We start from the raw sequence: 27,998 nt of genomic DNA, 5'->3' as shown, positions 1-27,998 counted from the left end.
TTCTGTTTTTCTCCCGGGTTTCGGCACCACGTGTCACGACCCCCTTGCCCGCAAGGAAGACGTGACTCAGGAATCTTCTTTCAGCAGTTTATTCAGGCCCTTGATATTTTTCTAATAATCTTCGGAATAATAATTCTCGGATGCCCCTCCCAGCCTTAATAAAGCACCGCGAACCCCAATGCGAAGCTGCCACGTGGACCCTTCTCACAGGGTGCTAGAACACAACACGCCAACTCTCTCTAATAAGGAGTTGACAACACGCCAACTCTCTCTGATAAGGAGTTGTCCTTCACAAACCACAGCGGAGCCAGCACCATCATGTAATGGCGACCACAGTCCGCAGGAACGGCTCACCACAGACCCTGAGCAAGGTCAGCAAAGGTCCAGCATCTCTTATCATTCATCAATTAAGGAATATAGAGTCTATCTTCATTTTGAGTTTTCTTCACAAAATACATTTTTGTTCTCTGATGTTCTGGGTCCCAGGCTCTGAGGACAACAATGCACAAATCCTTAGGGAAGTTCAGGCTCCACTTATTATCCCATCTCTGCACACAGCCTTCAGAATAATGGGCTTTTCAGATTGAAGAAGTCCTTGATTGGCTAATTGTAGGGGAATCTGTAATGTATAGACAAGCACATGGAGAATCAATGAATGAAACACCAGGAACCAAAGCTGCAAAGTCAAAAAGATACATTAAGCCCAGTAATGCTCCACAAACAAAAAAACTACTTTTAGTATCATGTTCTTTGAATTCTTCCTACTCATTCTCTAAGGTGTGTCATAATTGGATAGTAAAATTATTCATTTATTGAAAAATTATTTCATAAACATTTATCTTGTACAAGGCCTGAGTCTAGGAAGTTCTGTAAGTTCTGGTGAGGAGAACTTCTCTCAAAAATCAGAACCCTGAGGTCACCACACCTCATGACTGTGCACAGGGTCTCTCCAGGAGACTTGGAGCTGAATTTACACTGTGCTCAAGTTCACAGTCCACACATACACATGGCACACTAATCTGCATTAAGTCCATATGTTTTTTACACTTTGGTCTTCATAAAGCCATAGATTTAGAGCCCCCATGGTGAAGAACTCTAAATCTCAAAGATGGTGCAAAAGAGACTCACTGGACTATAGATCTAAAAATTAAATGATGAATGAGCATATAATTTTCTGTCACTTGGCCCCCTCTGTTTGGAAAGACATCTTCAAATAAAACATTGTATATATGAAAAGCAACAGACCTGTGTTTCCTTAAAAGTTTGGAAGGAGAAGGTCTGCATTACTTTGATAAGAGCAAGTTTTATGTTCATGAAAGAAAACCTCATGCCGATGCAGTTTCGGGGTCCATTTCCAAAGGGCATGTACACGTAAGGATTGATGCTGTTCTTTTTATTCTTACTGAACCTGGTCCCACAATAGATGAGAAGTAAACAAAATATTAAAACCTAAACAGTTACTTATTTCAGTCTGTGCCTTAGACACCCCCAAGCAATGGTGTAAAAGATGATTTCTGGGCTGGTCATTGAAATTCAGCTGTGGCTTTGCTATGATAATTGTAAAGCTATGGAATTTTTCCACCTTTCTATTCCTTAGCCTATAGAAGTTTTTCCACCTCTCTCCCCCTTAGCCTATAGGATCTTTCAGTCTTTTTGAGATGAGATGAGATGAATGCTGTTTCAAAGGAAATCATGGTAAATTGAGACAGTAAAGAAAACAAAACACACATAAAATTTAAGGAGTATAAGAGTGAATACATAAAATGAAATGAGATAGTGGTTATGTCAGTTATGGCACATGCTTTAAAATTCGAAAACACAAACACACACACACACACACACACACACACACACACACATGCATACACACAGAATAATGTGCCATATCTGAGGAGAATTAGTTTTAGCATCGGAATAAACAAAATCCTGGGTGTTGAAGGCTCTTATAAAAATAATGGGGAAATACATGTATAGCCTATGCACATCCTGAAATATATTTTAAATAATCTCTGGATTGCTTATAATAACTAATAATATTTAAATACTATATAAATACTTATTGTTTTAGACTGTTTAGGGGAAACTGACAAGAAAAAATATTTTATAAGTTAGTTGAAATTATAGATGGAAAAAACATACATAAGGCTGAGCATAGCACATGCCTGTAATCCCAGAAACTTGGAAGACAGCAGGATCCCAAGTTCAAGGCCAGCTTCAGCAATTTAGTGAGGCCCTAAAAAACTCAGTGAGACCCTGCCTATAATAAAATACAAAATAGGGCTACTGATGTGGCTTAGTGCTTGACCACCCATGAGTTCAATTCCTGGTACCACGCAAAAAAAATCATACATGCAGAAGTTGAATGTATATATTATCAGGTGCAAGCAAAAATAAAATATGATACAATCTAGTTTAGCAAAAATATCTATCTATACATAGAAATATGTTTATGAGAATATGATCATATTATTAATTCATGGTTATTTAAAGAATTTAACAAGCTAAAAATTTTCTTCTCAGCAAAAGAAACATTTTGTGAGGTGAATAAAGGGCCTACAGCTTGGGAGCAAATTTTTACCCCTCTCACAATAGATAGAACATCAATCTCTAGAGTATATAAAAACTCAAAAAAGCACCAAAAAAACAAATAACTCAATCAATAAATGGGCCAAGAACCTTAACAGACACTTCTAAGAAGATGACATACAATCAATCAACAAATATATGAAAAAATGCTCATCATCTCTAGCAATTATAGAAATGCAAATCAAAACTATTCTAAGATATCATCTCACTCCAGTCAGAATGGCAGCTATTATGATGACAACAATAAGTGTTGGCAAGGATGTGGGCGGAAAAGTACACTCATACCTTGCTGGTGGGACTATAAATTGGTGCAGCCAATATGGAAAGCAGTATGGAGATTCCTTGGAAATCTGGGAATGAAACCACCATTTGACCAAGCTATCTCTCTTCTTGGTTTATACCTAAAAGCCTTAAAAACAGCACGCTACAGAGATATAGCCACATCAATGTTTATAGCAGCACAATTCACAATAGCTAAACTGTGGAGCCAACCTAGATGCCCTTCAGTAGATGAATGGATTAAAAATGTGGCATATATACACAATGGAATTTTACTCAACATTAAAAGAGAATAAAATCATGGCATTTGCAGGTAAATGGATGGTGTTGGAGAAGATAATGCTAAGTTAAGTTAGCCAGTTCAAAAAAAACAAAAACAAAAACAAATGCTGAATGTTTTCTCTGATATAAGAAGGCTGACTCGTAGTTGGGTAGGGAGGGGAAGCATGGGAAGAATAGATAAACTCTAGATAGAGCAGAGGGGTGGAAGGGAAATGGAGGGGAAGGGGATTATTAAGGATGATGGAATGTGATGAACATTATTATCCAAAGTACAGGTATGAAGACATGAATTGATGTCAGCATACTTTATATACAAACAGAGATTTGAGAAATTGTTTTTATGTATGTGTACTAAGAATTGTAATGCATTTTGTTGTCATTTATTTTTTAAAAAATCAATTTAAAATTTTTAAAAAAGAATTTAGGATAGTGAATGGACATAGCATTTGTTTTGTTCCTTGTCACAAATTCATATCATTTTGCAAGAAAGTGTTATATTTATAACAGGAAAACTGTTATAAATATAACACTTATATTTATAACATATATGAAAATAATTACATATATGAAAATATATGAAAATAATGACATAGCTACCTATATGTCATCTATGATAAGAAATACAAGGATGGGGCTGGGAATGTGGCTCAAGCGGTAGCGTGCTCGCCTGGCATGCGTGCGACCCGGGTTCGATCCTCATCACCACATACCAACAAAGATGTTGTGTCTGCTGAGAACTAGAAAAGAAATATTGGAAATTCTCTCTCTCTCTCTCTCTCTCTCTCTCTCTCTCTCTCTCTCTCACTCTCTCTTTAAAAAAAAAAGAAAAGAAAAAGAAATACAATGGCATGCTTGGACAACCCTTGCCCGGGGAGGTTCCCTTTCCCAGAGGTCCTGTACCTTTCAGGGTGGAACTCCTAAGGCTCTGGCCAGTGCTGTGGGTCTCGATGAAGAACATAGCTTGATATCATCACCACTGTCCCCTTCCTAATGGGCACTCCATTGATTTCAACATCTTTCTTACAGATCCTCTCAAGTCTGCCAGCAATTGGGTACAACCTGAGAGTTTCATTCACCACCATGTCCAGGTACTCCATCTGTAACACAGTTTCATAGGTAGCAGGTGCCTGAAAAGAAAAAAAGAGATTTTTGGAAATTTATGTTTAGAACTAACTTTAAACACAATCTACGTAGTTTTATTAAAGTGTTAGGAAGTCCCAGGAATAACACAATATAGAAGGAGAGTAATGCTTACAATTGACTAAGCACTGTAATAACAATCATGTCCATTTGAAAACCATGTCCATGGCCCATTGAGAAGTTCAGAGTAGTTATGTACATAAGAGACCTTTGGGAAAATCCCAAATTCAGTGTATAATATCCTCAGCAGCATCATGTACTTTTCCTCATGCAAGGAAAAGTAACTAATAGAATATGACAATTACACTCAGGCAAAATATGTGAAAATCACGGTTACCTTTCTCTAGAAAAGTCACATGCCTATTTCAAGTAAATAGAAAAGAGGAAATCACCAATTATATATCAATTTTTCTTGAATAATCCTGCTTTGAGTATATATGTGTGTGTGTGTGTGTGTGTGTGTGTGTGTGTGTGTGTGTGTATCAAACTTAAAGATAACACTACATCATGGAAAAAATATTGGGAGAAACTGGTAACTTCCATTCCAGTACCACCAAAAGAAGTCTAAGTTTGGATGGCACCATGTCATACAATTTCAGTTCCAGAGAACATTCTAAGGAGGACAGGAAGCCACTCTCAGCTTCACCCTCTGTTGCTGGACCAGTCTCCTGGTTGTTCTTCAGGGATTCATTGTGAGCTCTGAGGAAGAGGCTTTGTACCCACTTCACTCCAAACCAGGCATGCCAGCCCCAGATACCAGGTTTCTTCAGATCCAATAGACTCCCTGCTTAGGTAGAGGTGTAAGGACAGCAGGTACAACTTGTGACTAATGCCTGGTGTGTCATTGGAGAGGATACAAGGTAGAAGTAAAGAATTTGGCTCAGGAGCCAGAAAACCTGACTCATCCCCTGACTGCTTCTCTCAAATACATGACTAGAGTGTGAAGATGTGTGGAGCAGAGCAGAGTTGTCCTGCCCATCATCCCAGGCTCACTCAGCAGACAGCCAGGCAGGAGCTCATGCCACAACTCAGCAGAGCCAATGATCTGGACACTTGAGTGACACATGCTTACACTTCCTGGGTGTCATCATGGTAACTGGTAAAGGACACAACTGAAACTACACTCTTTTAAAAATTCCTTGTAGTTTTGGGAATAGCATTTTCCCCAAAATACTGTTTTCTCCTTCATTTGTTCCTTCAAATTCTTTAAAAATAGAGGTGGTGAAAAGAATCAGTGACTATATTTTGGACAAAGCCTCCTAGGAAGTGAAAAGAAGGCAGTCTTGTTGAGGCTCAGCCTCCCTCCTCCCTCTCCAGATACCATCTTCTCACCTTATTGGGCAAAGCCGCATCAATATCCTGCTGCAGTTTGGTCTGGACATCAGGATGGGTGGCCAGTTCATACAAAATGAAGGAAAGAGCACTGCTAGTGGTCTCATAGCCAGCAAAAATGAAGATAATTGATTGGGCCACAAGCTCCAGATCAGATAGGGCTAATGGAAGAGGAAACACAATTTAGGTAGATCCAGCAAAGCACAACATCAGTGTTTAGATAAAGAGAAATCCCATTAAACCCCACAGATCACTAGGCAGGACCATGGAAAAGCAATTCAGAGTCATTTGCAGAGTTGTTTTCACTTTCATGTCTCTCTGATAGGGGAGACAAAGGAAAACTTTTTTAAATTCAGTTTTCCTGAGGTCTATACCACTCTTGGACTTGGCTACTAACTGTGCCATTCTCAGCACCACCAAAGATAGGTAATTTAAAGAGATTCCATTTCTATCTAAGATACACAGTATATCAACATGGACTTTTAGATTCCTGGGCCCTTAAATAAACATGGTCTCTGTGCCAAACATGCAATTCAAGATAAAAAAAAAGAATACAGAAAACAAGTGTTTGAAAGGTCTACAGAGTTCAGATTTATTGATGATGGTTTTCTATGATGATGTCATGAGAACATTTAATTATCAAATCTTTTATCCTAGTGAGTATGAACCCCATGAAATAGGACTATAAAGTCAAGGTTCAGGCCAGGTGCAGTGGCACACACCGGTAATCCCAGCGGGAGACTGAGGCAAAAGGATCATGAGTTCAAAGCCAACCTCAGCAACAGGGAGGTGCTGAGCAACTCAGTGAGACCCCTGTCTCTAAATAAACTACAAAGTAGGGCTGGGGATGAGGCTCAGTGGTTGAATGCCCCTGAGTTCAATTCCAGGTGAACCTCTCCCCTGCACCAAAAAAAGTCAAGGTTTGGAGCTCAGCATTTTGCATTCGTAGCTACTAGCCACATGTCAAGTGCTAAGAAGGCACATGTGTTTGGTGGTTATTTTATTGAAGAGTTAAACTACAGACTGTTTCCTTCATCACAGAAAGCTGAATAGAATTGGGTAGATACATACAGGATAGATGGATGAATGGATGGATTCATAGATAAGTAGATAGACAGATAGATAGATAATATGTACATGTGAACCTAAAAATATGTACACTGGGGCTGGGGTTGTGGCTTAGTGGTAGAACACTCACCTAGCACATGTGAGGTACTGGGTTTGGTCCTCAGCACCACATAAAAATAAAATAAAAGTATTGTGTGCATCTATAACTAAAAAATAAAAAAAATCTTTTAAAAAAATATGTATACTGGCAGGTTATAGTAAGCCCAGACCTCATCTCTAGAATTAATTGCTCAACATTCAGGACTTTATTCAGTTGGTTGTCACCGGTACCGGGTACCATGAATTAGAACTGCAATGGGAGTATTTGTGTATTACAGAAAAAAGCAATAAATTAGAAAAGAAAATGAAAGAGAGAGAAAAATAGTTTATATCACTGGATGTGAGTAGATACAGAAATATTTATTTCCTCTGTTGCATGTAGAAGTATTTCATGTTAATAATTTTCCCTACTGAGAGTATCTAAAAGCAAAAATCCACAAGATGATCACAAATTTTGATTTTTAAATTCCATTAATTGTAAAAACAAAAATAAAAAATAAAGCTGTCATGAGAAACAGAGCAGAAACCTAGAATATCTTAAATCAGAAAGCAAGAAAATACTTAGAAAACAAATGAAAAGGACACAGAATACACTATATGCTACTATAATGTGGTAACATGTCATAGAATGTGCAAGACCAAGAGCAAACCCTAAGGAAATCTGTGGACTGTGAATGCTAGAAGTGTGTCAATACAGGTTCCTGAACTGTGATAAATATAACTCTCTGGTGGTAGATATGAGGAGTGAAGCAGTGTATTCAAGACTACATGGAGAATATCTATGTTTTAAGTTCAATATTGATATGGCCAGAATAAACAGAAGCTACTTTTAAAACAATCATAAAAAAGATGACAAGAATAATAGAGGACTCAGGAGCCTACATGAAAGGGATTCCAGTGGACAAATATGGGAGAATTGAGCATCGAAATAAAAATAGTAAGAAAATAAGTTGAATAAAATTAACATGCTAGTGAAATAAATACTTGTTTTTATCAGCTTCAACATTGAACATGGCTCTAGTTGTGCTTCCCTAGAAAGTTCCTCAGGCTACTGTATATGATATCCAAACATGGTCTTTCTGCAACTAGGTAGAAATACTCTTCTTCCTGGAAAATCTTCTGTACATTTCCAGAACAATCTTTCCCTCTGAGTTTCCCCATCAGTAGATGAGATAGCAACCTTGTTTACCTTTATGAGACTCCACATCTTTGGAATTCTGCGAATTTATCATAAGCTGAAGAAAATCCACCCGATGCTAGAAACAGAGAGATTTCAAAGATAGCAGGGCATTAAGAGTGCAGAATTTATCTTCCCTTCTGATACTATAAAATCTGTAAGTACAGAAGTCCAGCTGGAGTTTCCAAAGTCATCAGTGAAGAAAAGCATCCATCTACAAACTTTGAAGAGTAGGACATTTCCCTGAGTGAAAACTGGCTGTGGTGTCCTATAGCTACTGGCCTTTGCTCTCCCTACTTGTGAGCTCCTGTGGATTCTGAACACAGCCTCCTGGCCAGAGAGTGGTTGGCTTTGTCTCCTGTTACATTTGTTTGCTTAGGGAGAAATCCTGGACTTCAATATTTTGTTTTACTACCTTAATTCTTCACCAAAGATGCCACAGATTAATCTCCTACCATTGTTAGAGCTCATCATCAGATTTTGGGCAAGCTTCTTGAAAGGTCCCACCATGCTTGAAGCTATGAACTTTGTACTGACACCTAGAGGGCCCATCCTGGCTTCCTGGCCTGCACATATCCTTGTGCTTGGCTTCATACATGAAACAAAATCTTCACCTAAAGAACCCCATGCCTGCTCCATGAGGGGCCAGACAGTTTCAGCTACCCTGAGGATGCCTTGTGTGGAAAATTTATAAAGTGAGAAGTTTGGAAATGCAATGATTCTTGACCATATAAAATCTGATGAAATTAAAGCACCAGAAAAATAATTTTTATGTTGAAATTTTACCTATTGAAGAGAAGGGATATGATAAAACATTTTTCTCTATTTTAAAAAAATAATTTCAACTGATATATAAAAACATTAAACTATACATATCAACAGGTACCTGATTACTTTGATATATGTATATGCTGTTTGATGTTTATGTCAGTTCAGACACATTTTAATTGCATTTATCATTTAGTATTGGTGGATGATTTTAAAATTTATTTGGCTCAAATAATAAGAACAATGTTAACATAGTGTTTCAATAAACATGGGAATGCATATCTCTCTTTGACATACTGATTTTATTTCCTGTGGTTATACACCTAGTAGTGAGATTGTTAGATCATACGGTGGGTCTTTATTTGATTTCTGAGGGCCCTCCTCATAGTTTTCCATAAAGGCTGTCCTAATTTTCATTCTAGTAAACAATATACAAGGACTCCTTTTTAGAGCATTTGGGACTTTTTCTATCAGCAACATTTATGCCTTGACAAACTAAATTTCATGCCCATTATTTAATTATACATGCTTTCTCTCTGATTCATTATTTTTTCAGTATTTGGAATATATAATTTTATTTATTTAAGTCTTTTTTATTAGTTCTTTTTAGTTATATGAGAGTAGAGTCTATTTTGACATAATTATAAAAGCATGGAATATATCTTACTCTATTTCAGTTCCCTCTCTAATTCATTTTTGTTTCTCAATTACCAGATGCTAAATTCTTTATTCTCTCCAAATGAAAACCCTCTACTACTCCCAACCAAGAGTTCTTCATCTATCTTTTAAAAATATACAAAGAAGTATGCAAGTCATACACCCATAGGCAAATAAATTTTCAAAAATGAACCTCTGTAACCACAACCGGATTTTACCTGTTGTTTCTCTTGAAGGCGACATTCTTTCATTCTCTTTATAGCTTTCTTTAAAAAATTTGTGACATCCTTTGGAAACAGAGAGATATTCATTGCCTCATAAATTGGAGTAAGGAATGAAAATATTACTTCAGGGGAAAAAAATAACAAAGGACACTTCAGTGAAAAATGTAAAATTTACCTGGAGCAATTACATCTTTTCTACCAATCGGAAAAGTGGAAATCACAGGAGTTCCTAAAGAGGAACTATTTCTGTTGGGAACACTGATTGGGCTCCAGGCCACTGGCTGAGCAAGAGGATGTCATATATAGGGCCACCACCATACCAGTGAGATCAGTGGCCCCTTCTGCCTCTGTGGAGTGACCAAAGGAGCAAGATGAAAACCCTGACCCCTTTCCCCTTCATGTACTGGAATAGAGTGGCTTTGGATAAAACTAGACTTCATTCTCAGGCTGCAGTTAATCATGCTCTTCAAGAAGGAGCAGTCAGGATGGACCAACAGAGCATGTATTCCTCAATCACCACAGAAGGAATCCAAAAGACATTATTAGAAAAAAAATTGGGAAACTCAGAGTATGGGCAAATTGATTAATATATACACGTAAATAAACACTGGATGAAAGAAGAAATATAAAGTGAAATAGATAAAGTATTGAAAGGAAAAAAGAAGGCATAATATATCAAACTTATGGAATGAAGAAAAAGCCATCATTGCTCAGAAGGAAATTCTCATCTATTAAATAAAAACAAAGATTGCAAATGAATGATCAAACTTTACATAATAAATCATGAAAAAAAGAAAAGCAAATTAAACTTAAAGGAAACAGAAGGAAGAAAATATTAAGGACCAAAGTGAAAACTAATCAAATAAAAAAAAATCAATAGAATAAATTAATGAAAACAAATGCAATTCTTTGAAAAACAAACAACAAAATTCACAAAATAATAGCTACACTGACCCAGAAACAGAAATGCTACAGTTAGTAGCATGCAAAATGAAAACTGTGGAAATACTGACATTATAAACATAGAAAGAATTATAAAGATATTGTAACAATCAGATTACACAACAATTATACAAATTACATAAATGAAATAGACAAATTCCTAAAAAGACACAAACAACAGAAACTGACACAAAAAGTAATGCAAAATATATATTGACATACATCATGTGTTGAGACTAAATTAGAAATTAGGAACTTTTCTACAGAGTGAAGCTCAGGTCCAGATGTTCCAAGGACAATTCTACCAAACATTAAAAAAAAAAAACTAATACCAATTCTTTACCTCTTTACAAACATTCATAGAAATATCTATTATTTTCTAAATATAGAATACAGTGAACACTTTTAAAAGATCCTAAAATGCTCATGTTAACCTAATCCTAAGACTTAACACAAAGATAATACAGGAGAATTACAAACTGATATATCTTATAATTATGGATGCAAAATCTCAACAGAATATTAGAAAATGAAATTATTTGTTGTTCTCTTCTCTCTCTCTCTTCTCTCTTCTCTCTCTTCTCTCTTCTCTCCTCTCTCTCTCTCTCTCTCTCTCTCTCTCTCTCTCTCTCTCTCTCTCTTTCTCCCCTTCCAACTTATCTATCTCCTCAAAGTCTCTTTCTCTCTTTTCTCCTGCTACTAACCAACATCTTTTGATTCCTCTTTTATGCTTCTTAGGATCTAATAACTCTATATCCTCATTTCCTACCTCCTTAACATCTCATCCTAAATCAGTCCCCCCATTCTCTCTTTGTCCACCATTATAAACTGTAGATCTTTTTGCAACCTACTGTTTACATTGTTAATAATAATCAAACTCACCATTTCTGTCCATTGTGACAAAACTGTAAACATCGCAATAGAAGCTATTTGGTTTAATTAAGCCTGCATAATGTTTGAATGGGGATATGTTAATATTAATCTCCTCTTTAAAGGAGAGGTTGTGGAATTCTTTAGGGATACTATAAGTCTATTGGTAAAAAATGTAATACCTTAGATCTGCACTGCTAAAGGGAAAGAGATGCAAACAATGTGAAAAAACAAGGGAAGAAAGTGCCCCAAGCAAACCAAGATACATTACTAGAATCAATGGCCAGCACAGCAGAAGAGATGTCCAAAAAGAGTTCAGGATGTATGTAATTAAAATGTTCTGTGAATTAAAGGATGATATAAGAAAGCAAACACAGGCAACAAAAGGTCGTTTCAATAAAGAGCTACATAGCCAAATATGGGAAGCAAAAATTTACTTCAATAAGGAGATAGAGATTCTATCAAAAAAGGAAAAGAAATCATTGAAATAAAGAAAACAATAAAGCAAATTAAAAACTCCATAGAAATTATCACCATCAGACTAGATCACTTGAAAGATAGGACCTCCAACAATGAAGACTAAATATATAATCTTGAAAGTAAAGTTGACCACACAGTGAAGATGGTAAGAAACCATGAGCAGAACATTCATTAATTATGAAAAGGCCAAATATAAGAATTATTGGGATAGAGGAAGGTATACAGTTTCAAAACTAAGGAATCAACAATTTATTCAATGAAAAAATATCAGTAACATTTCCAAACCTGAATAATGAATTGAAAAATTAAATTCAAAAGGCTTACAAGACACCAAGTGTAAAAAATCACAACAGATTCTACACCAAGGCACATAACAATTAAAATGGCTATCATACAGAATAAAGAAAGAAATTTAAAAGCCACAAGAGAAAGGAATCAGATTACATATAGGAGAAAGTGAATTAGGATCTCTGCAGATTTCTAAACCCAGACCTTCAAAGCTAGAGGGTCCAGGAACAATATATACCAAACTCTAAAAAAAAGATGGATGCCAATCAATAACATTATATCCAGCAAAATTAAGCTTTACATTTCATGATGAAGTGAAAACCTTTCATAATAAACAAAAATTAAAAGAATTTACAACTAGAAAGCCTGGACTACAGAACATCCTTAGGAAAATATTCCATGAAGAAAAAATGAAAAACAACAATGAAAATCAGCAAAGGGAGGAAGTACACTAAGAGAAAAGCCAATCAAAGGAGAAACCAAGTCAAATTAAAAACCAAAAATAAAGCAAAATGACTGGAAATATAAACCACACTTCAATAATAACCCTGAATGTTAATGGCCTAAACTCATCAATCAAAAGAAATAGACTGGCAGATTGGATTTTTTAAAAAACCAACAATATGTTACCTTCAAGAGACATATCTGATAGGAAAAGACATCCACAAATTGAAGGTGAAAGTTTGGGAATAAATATACTACATACATGTACTGTGTAAACAAGCACAGGTTTCTGTCCTCATATCAAATAAAGTAGACATCAAGACAAAGTTAATTATAAGAAATAAAGAAGGACATTTTATACTGCTTAAGAAAACCATTCATCAACAAGAAATAACAATTATAAATACTTATGCCCCAAACAATGAATTATGGGATAACAATAAAAGGCCAAATGTAATGGCCATCTACATTCATCAAACTCTTCTCAAATTCAAGAGTAAAACAGACCACAATACAATAATACTGGGTGACTTTAACACAACACATTCACCACTGGGTAGATCTTCCAAACAAAAGCTAAACAAAGAAACTATAGAATTCAATAATACAACCAATAACTTAGATTTAACAGACATATAGAAAATATTTCATTCATCAATGAGTGAATACACTTTCTTCTCAGCAGCACATGGATCCTTCTCTAAAATAGACCATATATTATGCCACAAAACAACTCTTAGCAAATACAAATAGAGATACTACCCTGCATGCCATCAGATTATAATTGAATGAAATTAGAAATTAATGATAAAATGAAAAACAGAAGCTACTCCAACACCTGGAGACTAAATAATATGCTACTGAATGATCAAGGGATAGCAGAAAACATCAGAGAGGAGATAAAAAATTCTTAGAGGTAAATGAGAGCACTGATACAACATATTAAAATCTCAGGGATACTATGAAGGTCGTACTAAGATGAAAGTTCATTGCATGGAGTTAATTTCTTTAAATAAGAAAAAGTCAATAAATAAAGGACCTAAAATTACATCTCAAAGTTCCCCCAAAAAATAGCAATCAACACTAAAAGTAGTAGAAGACAGGAAATAATTAAAATTAGAGCTGAAATCAATGAAATTGAAACAAAAGAAACAATTGAAAAAAATGTCAAAACACAAAGTTTGTTCTTTTAAAAAATATATAAAATTCACAAAACCCTTAGCCACACTAATAAAAAGAGAGAAAACTTAAATTACTAAAATCTGTGATAAAAAGGAAATATCATGATGGACACATCTGAAATAAGAAGATAATTATAAACTATTTAAAAAATTTATACTCCAGTTAAATACAAAATATCAAAGACATCAACAAATTTCTAGAGTCATGACCTATCCAAACTGAATCAAGGTAATATACACAAGTTAAGCAGATCAATTTCAAGCAAGGAAATAGAAGACACCATCAAAAGCCTACATACAAAGAAGAGCTCTACCAGATTATCACAAGACCTTCAAAGAAGACCAAAAAACTAATACTCCTTAAATTATTCCATGAATTAGCAAAAGAGGGAACATTTCCAAACTCATTCAATCACTCTGATTCCAAAACAAGCCAAAGACACATCAACAAGAGAAAATTTCAGACCAATATCTTTAATGAACATAGATGCAAAAAGTCTCAATTAAATTCTGGCAAATCCATACTACCAAAAGTGTTATAAAGATTTAATGTAATCCCCATTAAAATTCCAACAACATTCTTCATAGAAATAAAAAAGGCAATCATAAAATTTATTTGGAAAAATAAAAGACCCAGAATAGCTAGCAATCCTTAACAAGAAAGTGAAGCAGGAAGCATCACTATACCGGACCTTAAACTATACTACAGAACTATAGAAACAAAACCAGCATGGTATCTGCACCAGAATAGACTTGCTGACCAATGGTACAGAATAGAAGACACAGAGACAAACCCACATAAATATGGTTATATCATACTAGACAAAGGTGCCAAAAACATTCACTGGGATAAAGAAAAGCCTCTTCAACAAATGATTCTGGGAAAACTGAAAATCCATATGTAGCAATGTGAAATTAAGTCCCTACCTCTCACAATGCACAAAACTTAACTCACAGTGAATCAAGGACCTAGTAATTAGGCCAGAGTCCCTGCACCTAATAGAAGAAAAAGGAGGCCCAAACTTTCATTATGTCAGATTAGATTCTGACTTCCTTAACAAGATTCCTAAATTGCAAGAAATAAAATCAATAAACAACAAATGGGATTGATTAAAACTGAAAAGCTTCTTATCAATAAAAGAAACAATCAATAAGGTGAAGAGAGAGCCTAAAAAACGGGAGCAAATTTTGACAACATGCACATCATATAGAGCACTAATCTCCAGGATATATAGAGAACTCAAAAAAACTTAACACACAAAAAAAATCAAATAACCCTATCAAAAAAAGGGCTAAGAAATTGAACAGACATTTCTCAGAAGAAGAAACACAAGTGATCAACAAATATATAAAAAAAAAGTTCAACATCTCTAGTAATTAGAGAAATGCAAATCAAAACTACTCTAAGATTTCATCTCACTCCAGTCAGAATGGCAGTTATGAAGAATACAAGCAGAAATATATGTTGGTGTAAATATGAGGGGAAAGGTATTTACATTGCTGGTGGGACTGCAAATTGGTGCAACCACTTTCGAAAGCAGTATGGAGATCCTCAGAGAAGTTGGAATGGAACCACAATTCGACTCAGCTATCCCACATCTTGGTTTATACCCAAAGGATTAAAAATCAGCATACTACAATGATGCAGCCACATTAATGTTTATATCAGCTCAATTCAAAATAGCTAAATTGTATAACCAAACTTGATGCCCATCAACAGATGAATGGATAAGAAAAGTGTGGTACATATACACAATGGAATATTATTAATCATTAAAAGAGAATAAAATCATGGAATTTTCACAAAAATGAATACAGTTGGAGAATATCATGCTAAGTGAAGTAAGCCAATCCCAAAACACAAAAAGCCAAACATTTTCTCTCATAAGTGGATGCTGATCCATAATGGGGGGGGTCATCCGAGGAATGGAGAATCTTTGGATAGGGCAAGGGAAATGGAGGGGCGATGGGTTTAGGAGTGATGGTGGAATGAGATGGACATCATTACCCTAGGAACATGTATGATGACACAAATGGTGTGAATCTACTTCATGTACAAGTACAGAAGTGAAAAGTTGTGCTCCATTTTTGTTTTATGTAGTGGAATGCGTTCTACTGTCATGTATAATTCATTAGAACAAATAAATAAATAACTTTTTTAAAAAAAGAAATGAAGTACTCACACATGCTTCAGGATGGAAGAATTTGAAAATACAATGATAAATGAAAGAAGTCAGACATGCAAAGCCACATATTGTAGGATTTGTTAATAGAAAATTCACAGTATCAGCAAATCTATAGTCTGAAAATAGATCCATGGTTGCTTAGGCTTGGGGAATACAGAGTTATAATAAAATTGTAGTCTGGTTCTGAGTTGACAAATGGTCACTAGTGATGGTTTAGTATATCTTTGTACTGAACAATTTAATTGTATAATTAAGGGGGGCAATTAAAAGATTGTTAATTATGTATCAATAATGATCTTATTTAAATAGAGAGAGGGAACGAATAACATAGTAGTACACATACTTACTGAGAGAAGCAAAGGGTCAAAGAAATGAAATTTTGACAGCTTCTTGACTTTCTCCACAAATGGATCTTGTGGGTTGTTGAGGGAATCAATGTTCACTCCAAATGATGTCGCTGTGATCACATCCATACCATAGGCTCCAATGATGCTGAATAGAGAAAGACATGGAAAGTTAAAACCAGTGCCTCTTCCCAATCCTTCCACTACACATGCAGCAAGAAGTAGGAGTAAGTTCACATACCCAGGCAAGACAAGCAGTGAGCCACACACTCACAGTTATCTGCTGGACTATCAGATGACTCCATGACCCCTTCACACTTACTATGAGGCTTTTATGAGTTGCAAATGAGTACTGCCCTTGTTCTAAGAGTGATGGGGAGAGTGAGGTGAGTTAGACTCACTTATGAACTCAAGAAGCTTACCAAAACAGGGATAAGATCCATAATCAGACATACTACAGAAGCACAAATAGAATGTGAATGATGATAGTTGTGTACAAACTGAGCTTCAGCAGGACAAGGATGGAATAACTGAGTCTTCCTAGAGGGCTCAAAAAAGGTGACCTTGACCTTGACAGTATTTTGTCTTCTAGTATATCCAAAGTCACAAATAGCAGCCAAACAAACCTTGGTGGATACAGGAGAGATCCTTTCTCCCCAGCTTCCCTGTCTCCACCTGGGAGAAGCTCCTTCTTGGATGAATAGTTGGAGTTGTGATTCCAAACTTGCTTTTGTCTGCTCATTGCACTAGCTCAACATTTGGAATTCAGCAGGCAGTTGGATGGGGCTCCTGTTGGAGCTTGGAATGCCAGAGCTGCCCTGCTACTTACTCTTTCAAGCTGATAAATTTGCCCTTCTCTGATTCCAGTCTCATGTTTTTCACCAACACATCTCCATACTGGTTAATGATGGGGAACAGCTATGCACAAAACACAAGATCACCCATAGTTAAGTGAGGAGACTCAGTCCCCAAGGCTATGGCTTTCCCAGAATGAAGAAATATGAGACATTTATAATGATTCTCATTATATCTCTTCTAAAACATAAAGACAAAAGAACATTTTTAGGAAGTTCAAATTCAGAGGACTATCCCTTGGAAAGGGACTACTATCTCTCTCACTTTCTACCTATATCCAGATTAATCCTTTAAGTTTCCAATGAAAAGCCTACCTATTTTATTACCTCCTTGAGTTTTCCACTAGTGAAGGTTGGAGACAGCAGTGTTCTTATTCTCTTCCACTGTTTGTCCTCAGACACGGTGATGGCTTTTTTCATAAATCCCACTGGACCAAAACTCTAGAGTCTAAGGAAAAGATATTTTGTCTAAATAAATGTGGAGGTCTCCACAGTTGCAAAAGTTTGTTAAACAAGCTTTATTTAAAAAATGTTAAGTGTGTGATAGTAGAAAAAGAACACCTGGACTTAAGCCTAATGATGTGCAAGATTGACATCAAACCTGCTAAAACCAGTGGGAAATGTGATAGTAGGAGCAAATGTGACTCCATTTTGTTTTATGACTTCATCCTGTAAAACAACCATGCCAAGTAGAAGAGTCATGACTGGGGCAAGATGTTCTTTTCTTTTTGCTATAGAAACCTTTAAGAACACAGAACTACCTAATGGGGTATTGTTTCTGTAACTAGAGTAACTGGGCTCTGTTTCTGTAACAGGGGTGACTGGGCTAACTCTGATCAGTTAGGCTTACCTCTGCTTGACTGCACTGTCCCACTTCTGTAACCTGGCTTGCTTGCACTGACTAGACGCCCTAAACAGGCTTACAAGGAGTGCCCTTGCAATTGTTTGGGGCTGATCAGGGGAACAATTTTATGTTCTGGTCAGCTGCCACCAGTGTGCCTGAATAAAGGCTTGATTCGATTATACATGAGTGGTCTGGAAGTCAGTTTATGAAACCCTGGGACAAAGCTTTAACTATAACATTGACTGCCTGCTATGTCAGACATTCAATAGTATTTATGCAAAATGCCAAACCACCTGAGAGTTTGGAAGAGACACCCAGGTACCTCACATCATTTTTGGACTTTATATTCCAACCCTTGTTTAGATGTAAAATTTCCATTGGTTGAAAGCTTTTTCCAGAGAAATAGACAGGAAGAAGACCTAAGAAGACCTAGTACAACCCCCAGGGCTATTGCAGAGGAGAAATGGGTTGGTGACAGATACCAGATGTTCTTGGTCAACTATATGTTACCTAAGATCAGTTCTGTCTTTACATGCATTTACAACATAAGCATCTTGATAAAGGGGTGCTTAGATATGATAATTTTAAAAATAATAATATTTGAAACTTAAAGAATTTTGTCTACATAAAACTCCCAGCTAATGTCAGAGGAAAAGAAAAACAAATAAATAAAGACATACAGAAAAAAAAACACAAGTTATTAATGGAATTTCTTCCAATATTTTCTACAAGAACAGAGGGGGAAAGAAAGATAATTCTATTTTTCACCTGGGTGCTAGCCCAACAAAGCAAAACTTCTGAAATTTAGTTCCAGCATATATAATATATTTTTGTATTAAAATGTATGCTACCAGCCAGGCACAGTGTTCATGCCTGTAATCCCAGCAGCTCGGGAGTCTGGGACAGGATGATCACAAGTTCAAAGCCAGCCTCGGCAACAGTGAGGTGCTAAGCAATTCAGTGAGACCCTGTCTCTAAATAAAGTGCAACATAAGACCAGAGATGTGGCTCAGTGGTTGAGTGCCCCTGAGTTCAATCTTCAGTCCCCCCCACGCAAAAATAAATATATGCTTCCAACACTCATTCACTGTAAAAATTTAGAAGATTAGAAACAGAGGGAAGTTTCTTCAACTTGACAAAGAGATTCTACAAAAAATCCATTTTCAGCTAACCATACACTTACTGGTGGCAAACTGAATGCTTTCTCCCAAGCATCAGGAATAATTCTACAATGTATGCTCAGTCACATACAGAAAGACAAGTAAAAATATTCATCTGAGTGTAGATTAGTGATTTGGACATGTTGGGAAGTAAATAGAGGCTAGATTTGGGCAGTGTGGAATATATGTATTATTGAACATAGCAGCAAATCCTATTATCATCCACAATTATCATACACTAATCAAAGTTTTTAAAAAATTTTTGTGTTGCTGAGAATTGAACACCAGACTTTGTGTCTTTGAGGCAATCACTCTACCAACTGAGCTAAACCCAGCCCCCAAAGTTTTTAAAAAGTGAAGATAGAGATTTATGGGAATCCACACACACACACATCAGCCTCATCTAAAATTGGGGTAAACTTTGGAAGATTAAAGTCTATATCCTTTAAAAGAAATGTTCACTCTCATAGCTCTTATACAATCTCACACTGGAATTTCCAGCTAATGTCAGAGGAAAAAAAACAAACAAATAAAAAGCATACAGATAGGATTTTCCCTAGTTGTAGGTGCAAACGATAACCAATGTGGTCAACACACAAGAAACCAGGCACATTTCTAAGGTTAATGAAGAATTGGTGAAAACACATTAAAAACACAATCTAAATCTGCACAAATGTAGGCATGTGATACATTTGCACAGAGCTGAACACTCATACATATAAGCACACAAAACAGGAAAAATGAAAATAAAAAACCTAGATTGTATCAATTTCCTGTTACTATAGAAATAGGAACTTAATAAATTTATAGTCATGTAAGAAATTATCATTGGGTAAAACAGAATAAATTATACATGCAACTGCCTGATAATTTTTTTGGCAAGGAATGACCTCTGAACCTATAAATATCTCAGGATAAAAATTGAGTTAATAAATAAATAAATGATACTTTGAATTAGTCAAAGGGGAACAAATGGAAGGATGAGGGGATGAGAATAGGAAAGACTGTAGAATGAATCACAAACAACTTTCCTATCTTTATATATGAATACACAACTAGAGAAACTCCACATTATGTTTAAACACAGGCTTGGGAAGTTGTACATCATGTATGTATAATATGTCAAAATACATTCTAGTGTCATGTATAACTGAAAAGAATAAATTAAAACTTAAATATAACTAATTAAATGTGAAAATGTTGAAAAGTGAATGCTTACCCACCGGTTACTGAAGACAGAATAAAATTCTTGATGAGCACTGTTTTGATAGTGCTTGGCTCCATAATAAACAAAAAAGGCTGTCATACCTAGAAGACCCAAAAGGGTCTACAAACAAACTACTAGAACTAATAAATGAATTCAGCAAAGTGGCAGGATATAAAATCAACACACATAAATCAAAGGCATTTCTGTATATCAGCGACAAAACTTCTGAAACGGAAATGAGAAAAAACACTCCATTCACAATATCCTCAAAAAAAATAAAATAAAATACTTGGGAATCAACCTAACAAAAGAGGTGAAAGACCTATACAATGAAAACTACAGAACTCTAAAGAGAGAAATAGAAGAGGATCTTAGAAGATGGAAAATTATACCTTGTTCATGGATAGGCAGAACTAACATTATCAAAATGGCGATATTACCAAAACTTCTCTATAGGTTTAATGCAATGCCAATCAAAATCCCAATGGCATTTCTTGTAGAAATAGATAAAGCAATCATGAAATTCATATGGAAAAATAAAAGACCCAGAATAGCAAAAACAATTCTAAGGAGGAAGTGTGAATCAGGTGGTATAGCGATACCAGATTTCAAACTATATTACAGAGCAATAGTGACAAAAACAGCATTGTACTGGTACCAAAACAGGTGGGTGGACCAATGGTACAGAATAGAGGACACAAAGACTAATCCACAAAGCTACAACTATCTTATATTTGATAAAGGAGCTAAGAACATGCAATGGAGGAAGGATAGCATCTTCAAAAAATGGTGTTGGGAAAACTGGAAATCCATATGCAACAAAATGAAACTGAATCCCCTCCTCTCGCCATGCACAAAAGTCAACTGAAAATGGATCAAGGAGCTTGATATCAAATCAGAGACTCTGCATCTGATAGAAGAAAAAGTTAGCTCCGATCTGCATATTGTGTTTGGGCTCCAAATTCCTTAATGGGACAACAATAGCACAAGAGTTAATAACAAGAATCAACAAATGGGACTTTCTTAAACTGAAAAGTTTTTTCTCAGCAAGAGAAACAATAAAAGAGGTAAATAGAGATTCTACATACTGGGAACAAATTTTTACTCCTCACACTTCAGATAGAGCCCTAATATCCAAAGTATACAAAGAACTCAGAAAATTAGACAATAATAAAACAAATAACCCAATCAACAAATGGGCCAAGGACATGAACAAACACTTCACAGAGGAGGACATACAATCAATCAACAAGTACATGAAAAAATGCTCACCATCTCTAGCAGTCAAGGAAATGCAAATCAAAACCACCCTAAGATACCACCTCACCCCAGTAAGATTGGCAGCCATGATGAAGTCAAAAAACAACGAGTGCTGGCGAGGATGTGGGGAAAAGGGTACTCTTGTGCACTGCTGGTGGGACTGCAAACGGGTGCAGCCAATGTGGAAAGCAGTATGGAGATTCCTGGGAAATCTGGGAATGGAACCACCATTTGACCCAGCTATTGCCCTTCTTGGACTATTCCCTGAAGACCTTAAAAGAGCACACTACAGGGATACTGCCACATCGAAGTTCATAGCACAATTCACAATTGCTAGACTGTGGAATCAACCCAGATTCCCTTCAATAGATGAATGGATAAAAAAAAAATGTGGCATTTATACACCATGGAGTATTACGCAGCACTAAAAAATGACAAAATCACGGAATTTGCAGGGAAGTGAATGGAACTAGAGCAGATTATGCTTAGTGAAGCTAGTCAATCCCTAAAAAGGAAATACCAAATGTCTTCTTTGATATAATGAGAGCAACTAAAAACATGGCAGGGAGGAAAAGCAGGAAGAAAAGATTAACATTAAACAGAGACATGAGGTGGGAGGGAAAGGGAGAAAAAAGGGAAATTGCATGTAATGGAGAGAGACCCTCATTGTTATACAAAATTACATATAAGAGGTTGTGAGGGGAATGGAATAAAAAACATGGAGGGAAATGAATTACAGTATATGGGGTAGAGAAAGAAGATGGGTGGGGAGGGGAGGGGGGATAGTAGAGGATAGGAAAGGTAGCAGAATACAACAGTCACTAATATGGCAGTATGTAAAAATGTGGATGTGTAACCGATGTGATTCTGCAATCTGTATTTGGGGTAAAAATGGGAGTTCATAACCCACTTGATTCTAATGTATGAAATATGAGATGTCAAGAGATTTGTAATGTTGTGAACAACCAATAAAAGAAATAAGAGGAATCTTTTGAAACAGTTGCCATTGGTAAAACTTGTGGTGCAGATAGCACTTCTGAAGAATGAAATGATGGCATTTGCTGGTAAATGGGTTGAACTGGAGAATATTATGCTAAGCGAAATAAGCTAATCCCAAAGAACCAAAGGCCAAATGTTTTCTCTGATATACAGACGCTAATTCACAATAAGGGGGTGGGGGAATAGAGTGTTATGGACTAGACAGAGGGGAGTGAAGGGAGGGAAGGAGGACTGGAATTAGGAATAATAGTTGAATTAATGGGACATTATTACCTTCTCTGCATATGTGATTACAAGACCTGTGTAACTCTATATCATGTACAACCAGACAAATGAGAAGTTATATCCATGTATGTATGATGTGTCAAAATGCATTCCATTGTCATGTATAACTAATTAGAACAATTAAAAAGTATATGAAAACAAAACAAAATAGCACTTCTGAGCTGATGTAGAACAGTCAGAAACAGCTCTCCTTTGTGTTTCAGACTGAGAGTGAATTTTTCTTTTTCTTATTTAAGTGGAGAAAATAAAATAATAAGTTGTAAAAAAAAAACAGGCTGTCGACCATCATATATGCTGTGTTAGAAAAATAGGGCTCATTAAATCTAATAGGCCAGATTCTGCAGGAGAAATCCAGACTTCAATCCTGATGTTACCTATTCTACCTGCCTAGTCCTACAATACATAGCAACATGAAGTTCTAGTTGGGGATTCTGACCTCAGAAGCCACTGCAGTCTTCATAGCATAAAGGGTAATGTAGATAAAGTAGGTAGAAAGAGACAAAATACACCACCTAAGAGATCATAATTAAAAATAGCATTGGAACACTTGTTAAATCTAGATAGTGAATAAAATAGTATTGCCTACACTACTTTCCATAACGTATTTAGATATTATTTCTTGTAATTATTGGTGCACAGAATGCCTTTATTTGTTTGTTTTCATATGGTGCAAAGGATCAAACCCAGTGCCTCACACTTGCTAGGCACGTGCTCTGCCACTGAGCTACAGCCTCAGCCCATAGTCTCCATAACTTTTTACATAGCCAAATATAGGTTTGTGAAAAAAATTGAAGGCAGACAATTGAATAACTTCTCAAAATTACTAAGTTTTTCAAGTGGTAGCTAAAATGGGGGATTTGGAGACCCAGTGGAGCACGTTGTATCCTTGGATCACATGTTGTGACCTTGGGCCATGTAAACTGAGCAGAACACTCTTGCCAGGCCTGTGGCTTTATGGGGATTGATGAGAGAAGATGGAGAAGAAGATTCAATGTCTTCTACCACTATTTTTAGTGGTGAGCAAAATGATTACACCTCTTCTTTGGCTCCCACCAACCCCCCACAAGTTCTAAAAGGGAATAGTTGCTATAGTTAGCTGAGATACCATCCAATATAAACCCTATCAATTCACTAGGAAACTCACTGGTGGAACTATATGCTATGTCTGGTCTTAACATCAAATGGATGAAGAAGAGAAAGAAATGCTTCATTGAAAAGTCAACACTGAAAACTTAAAAGTGGCATATGAGTAAAAATAATGATGACAATAAAATAGAAGAAAGAAAGTTAAGGAAATGAAAAAAATCTGAGCAGAAATAGTTTCCCATCTGCTTCCCAGTACTTCCCAGCCTTTTGTTCAAAAGCATACATTAAATGTAAATTATAAATAAGAGAATTTGTCTTTAAATTAAAAGGAAATCAATGGAGGAAAGAGATGATGCCATAAATTTATAAGCCCATGATTTAAAAAAAAACAATTCTCAAATAATACATTTTATTCATCTAAAGGGGACAAAAAGAAAGAAAAATGTGGAAGATAGGAATAGCCAAGCATTGGACACAAAGTAAGGCTGGAGACTTTGGGTCATCAAAAGCAGGAGAAGAGCGAAAACATGCAACATTCTCAACCTAAGTCAGACTGTAGACCCAGACTCCTGGTCACATGCAGAACCTTTGGCAGGACAAGCCTCCAAGGACTTTGCAGCACAGAGGGTTGTATCCAAAAGCTCGGGGCTGAGGTTGTCCTCATGCTTTGGGGTGCCACATCATAACAAGTCTACCAAAGAGAAATTTCCAGAATGCTCACCCCCATGTTTTTACATACTATTTATAACATTCTGTGTCAAAATTAGACAAACCCTAGGAAGAAGAACAAAATGAAATTACATTATTGTTGCAAATGTACTGACATTGCATTAAATGACCCAAATCCCATGAAATCAGGCTTCTTGTTCCTAACAGGTGGTTAGAGAGAAGCTCTTATTCAGAGGCTTCTGAGGAGAAAAGAGAAAATATGCAATGTTTGAAATAAAATATGTAAAGTTACTTGAATTTTCTCTATTATACATAATCAACCAATTCCCCTTGTCTATGAATACAACATGCTTCTCTTCTGCAACATTTCTTCTTCTACTTATGTTGTCTCATAAATACTGGGACCTTATGAATTATCGCCTCCATGGGCACATGAGGAAACCCAGGGTGAGGAAAAGTGAGTGTTTCCTAGGGCCACACATGAACTTTTATCTCCTCATTGAGGATCATTTTAATTTATCTCAGGTTTTAACTAGAAGGACTTAAGGACACCAGCAACCTCTTCTAGCCTAAGAGATTTATGTTATCACAATCCTGTTGTTGAGTAAGTAAGTGACATAGTGAGCAAATAAAAAGCGGACTTGCCTTCCTATGTTGTAGCTCAACTTGGAAAAGGGAAGTTGCTACCTCTCTGCCCATAGGACACATATAGTTAGACACTGGCTCTGAGTTTTCATCATAAAAACTAAGCAATTAATCTTCCTCATGCTACATTTTATTTGTAATATTTTAAGTGTACAAATAAATCATCCCAGAGGTTTGAGTGTGTCTTCCTAGAATCTGCACTGAGAAAAATGAAAATCCTCTGAGAATGCTCACAGTTTGCTAAACATAAAATCCACAGCTTACAATGTGGATGTGCCAGAGTCCTGAGCTCATCAACACAAGGGAACCTGAGGCCAGGAGGAGTTGTAAACAGAGCCCCAGTGTAAACCTGACTGTGCTTTGGATGGGGCCCTCACACAGTTTCTGAAGCTTAGAAATCTTGAAACTTCTCTCATGGAGCTGAATTTCTACTTATGTAACTAAGCAGATGTTTGCAACCATAAGAGGCAAAACAGAGAGCTCAAATAACACTCACCCAGCGATCATTAAGAACAGTTCCCAAAAAAGGCAGAGGTGTTGGCCCAGGAATTTCCAGCTTCTTAAAATATCCATGTGAATAGGTCCCATATCTATAAAGTGAAAGAGAAATCCAGATCAAGGGATTGTGACTGTGTGTATATAGTGGCTAATGAGTCACTGATCAAGAATGGGAGCCATGAAGCCAGGGAGGTAACGTTTAGGCCATAAATAACAACAAGAACTCTAATGGCCCTAATCACATCTTTTCATCATCTCCTCTCTCACATTCCCTGAGAGACTCCAAAAGTCACAATACTTAGCTCAGAGCAGCTAATTCCATCATTAGGCTCCCAATGCTACAGTGAATATCTGATATAAGTCCCCAAACATGAACTTAAAAATTCCTGAGCAATTCAGCCTAAATTTCTTCTAGGTCATTTCATTCACTGGTGTCAGTTCAGAAAGATGACTTGATACCATCATGTTGGCCTCTCTAGTGGCCTCCAGTGGGGGCTGTCCCCACTCTGGGCCTTCTTCCCTCAGCAGAGAGGAATATTCTCCCACTTTTTCATAACTCCTATCTGGATTCCTTTTATTGCATCCTTCGTCCATGTTCTCTTTTACTCATCTGCTGTAAGAGATTAAGAACACTGGCATATTGGGAAACTGTTGGATAAGAATAACCAGCTGGGAACGTATATTTAAAGACATGTGCAATCTATGTCATGGATGTATGTATTAGATTAATATTCCTTCAATTGTTCAAAAAAGATGGGTCATTTTTAAACAGGTTGGTTTTCACAAATACAGAATCCAAAGGTCCTATTTTGACCTTCAGAAGGAACGTGAGGAACTTACCTCAAAAAATTGCACTATTGAACAGAATAAAATTAAAACATTTCCATTAATTTTAAAATGCCACTGGAGGGGAAAATAGATGCAACAAAAGCCTGAATACCACCCTTAACTTCAATTGTTACAACCAGGTTTATATTTTCTATTTTCACATCATTATGAATGCCAACTCTCATAAAAGTAGATTTAAGGTAGAAGTCAAAGGTCTCCTTCGGGCAATATTTCTACTCTCAGTCAGAAATAACTGCTCTTTTTACCTGATCCATGAAACCAGGAATCCCACTATTTTTAAATTTTTTTTTTAGTTGTTGGCAGACACAATACCTTTATTTTATTTATTTATGTTTATGTGGTGCTGAAGATCAAACCCAGTGCCTCACACATGCCAGATGAGCTCTCTCCCACTGACCCACAATCCCAGCCCAGGAATTACACTATTTAAAGGAATTCTTCTACTAGATTATTTTATTCATGCACCTGTACTGGAATATCATGGGAAAATATTTAAAATATAAAATTGGCTTTTTAACTTCTGTCTCTTGAAGCTGCCATTATATTTCAAATCAGGAAAGAAACAAATCTCTACACTGATGATAACTTAAAGAATAAAAGTTCAAAATTTCTTTCAAGTCTTTGCTCAATAGTTTCATCATTCAGCAGTAGTTGCATATTTCAGGGCGAAGGAATTGAGTTTTTGGAGGGAGGGCTGTTCCTGTGAAAGGGAAGAGAACAGAGGGAAGAACTGAGTCTGAGCCTGTGATAGTACCTGGGGTGCACTTGGTGCATTTTACAAATGGTACTGTGACGTGAGAGATGAAGCAGGAACCACCTGTTCCACAGGATACAAGCCTCCTAAACATCTCTTGTAGTGCACATAGAACACAAAAGATAAACAATGACACAGAAACTTGTGAAGACTCCTCTTTACTCCCAGAATTCTGAAAGTTTGCAGAGCATTCATTACTTTTCAGAAGGTGTCCAGTTGTCTGTAATCTGCATCTACTGAACTCTTCTGGTTGATTTATCTAGGTTCAAACTTAGACTCAATCAGAAGTTCATCCTCCAAATCAAATGATATCACTAAAACTCCTAGTCACAGAAATGGGAAGTTTCAAGAGGAGAGGAACTGGGACAGTTACTCACAGGTAGAGGAGCACGAGGCTGATTCCCAGGAGAACCCAGGTTTCCATGGAAAAGTTTGGGATCAGTTCCATCACTACTTTCTTTCCAAAATTTTCTCCTCTGAGTTTGACTTCCAGCTATGTGAGCTATCTTTTCAGTGGTAAAGGTGCCAAGCTTGCCTTCTG

General features: G+C 36.4%; 1 protein-coding gene and 1 pseudogene across 4 annotated transcripts in view; one reads left to right on the top strand and one right to left on the bottom strand.

The window, feature by feature from the left end:
* The window catches only part of LOC101972073 (cytochrome P450 3A9), a 373,151-nt gene that overhangs the window by 99,320 nt on the left and 245,833 nt on the right, over positions 1–27,998 (top strand). The window lies entirely within an intron of this gene.
* LOC144367641 (cytochrome P450 3A9-like) lies at positions 372–27,905 on the bottom strand (annotated as a pseudogene).

The sequence above is a fragment of the Ictidomys tridecemlineatus genome, chromosome 10, assembly GCF_052094955.1.
Source record: "Ictidomys tridecemlineatus isolate mIctTri1 chromosome 10, mIctTri1.hap1, whole genome shotgun sequence".
In the NCBI taxonomy this organism is placed as follows: domain Eukaryota; kingdom Metazoa; phylum Chordata; class Mammalia; order Rodentia; family Sciuridae; genus Ictidomys; species Ictidomys tridecemlineatus.
Note: the sequence above shows the minus strand (reverse complement) of the source record. Positions and strands in the feature narration are given on the sequence as shown.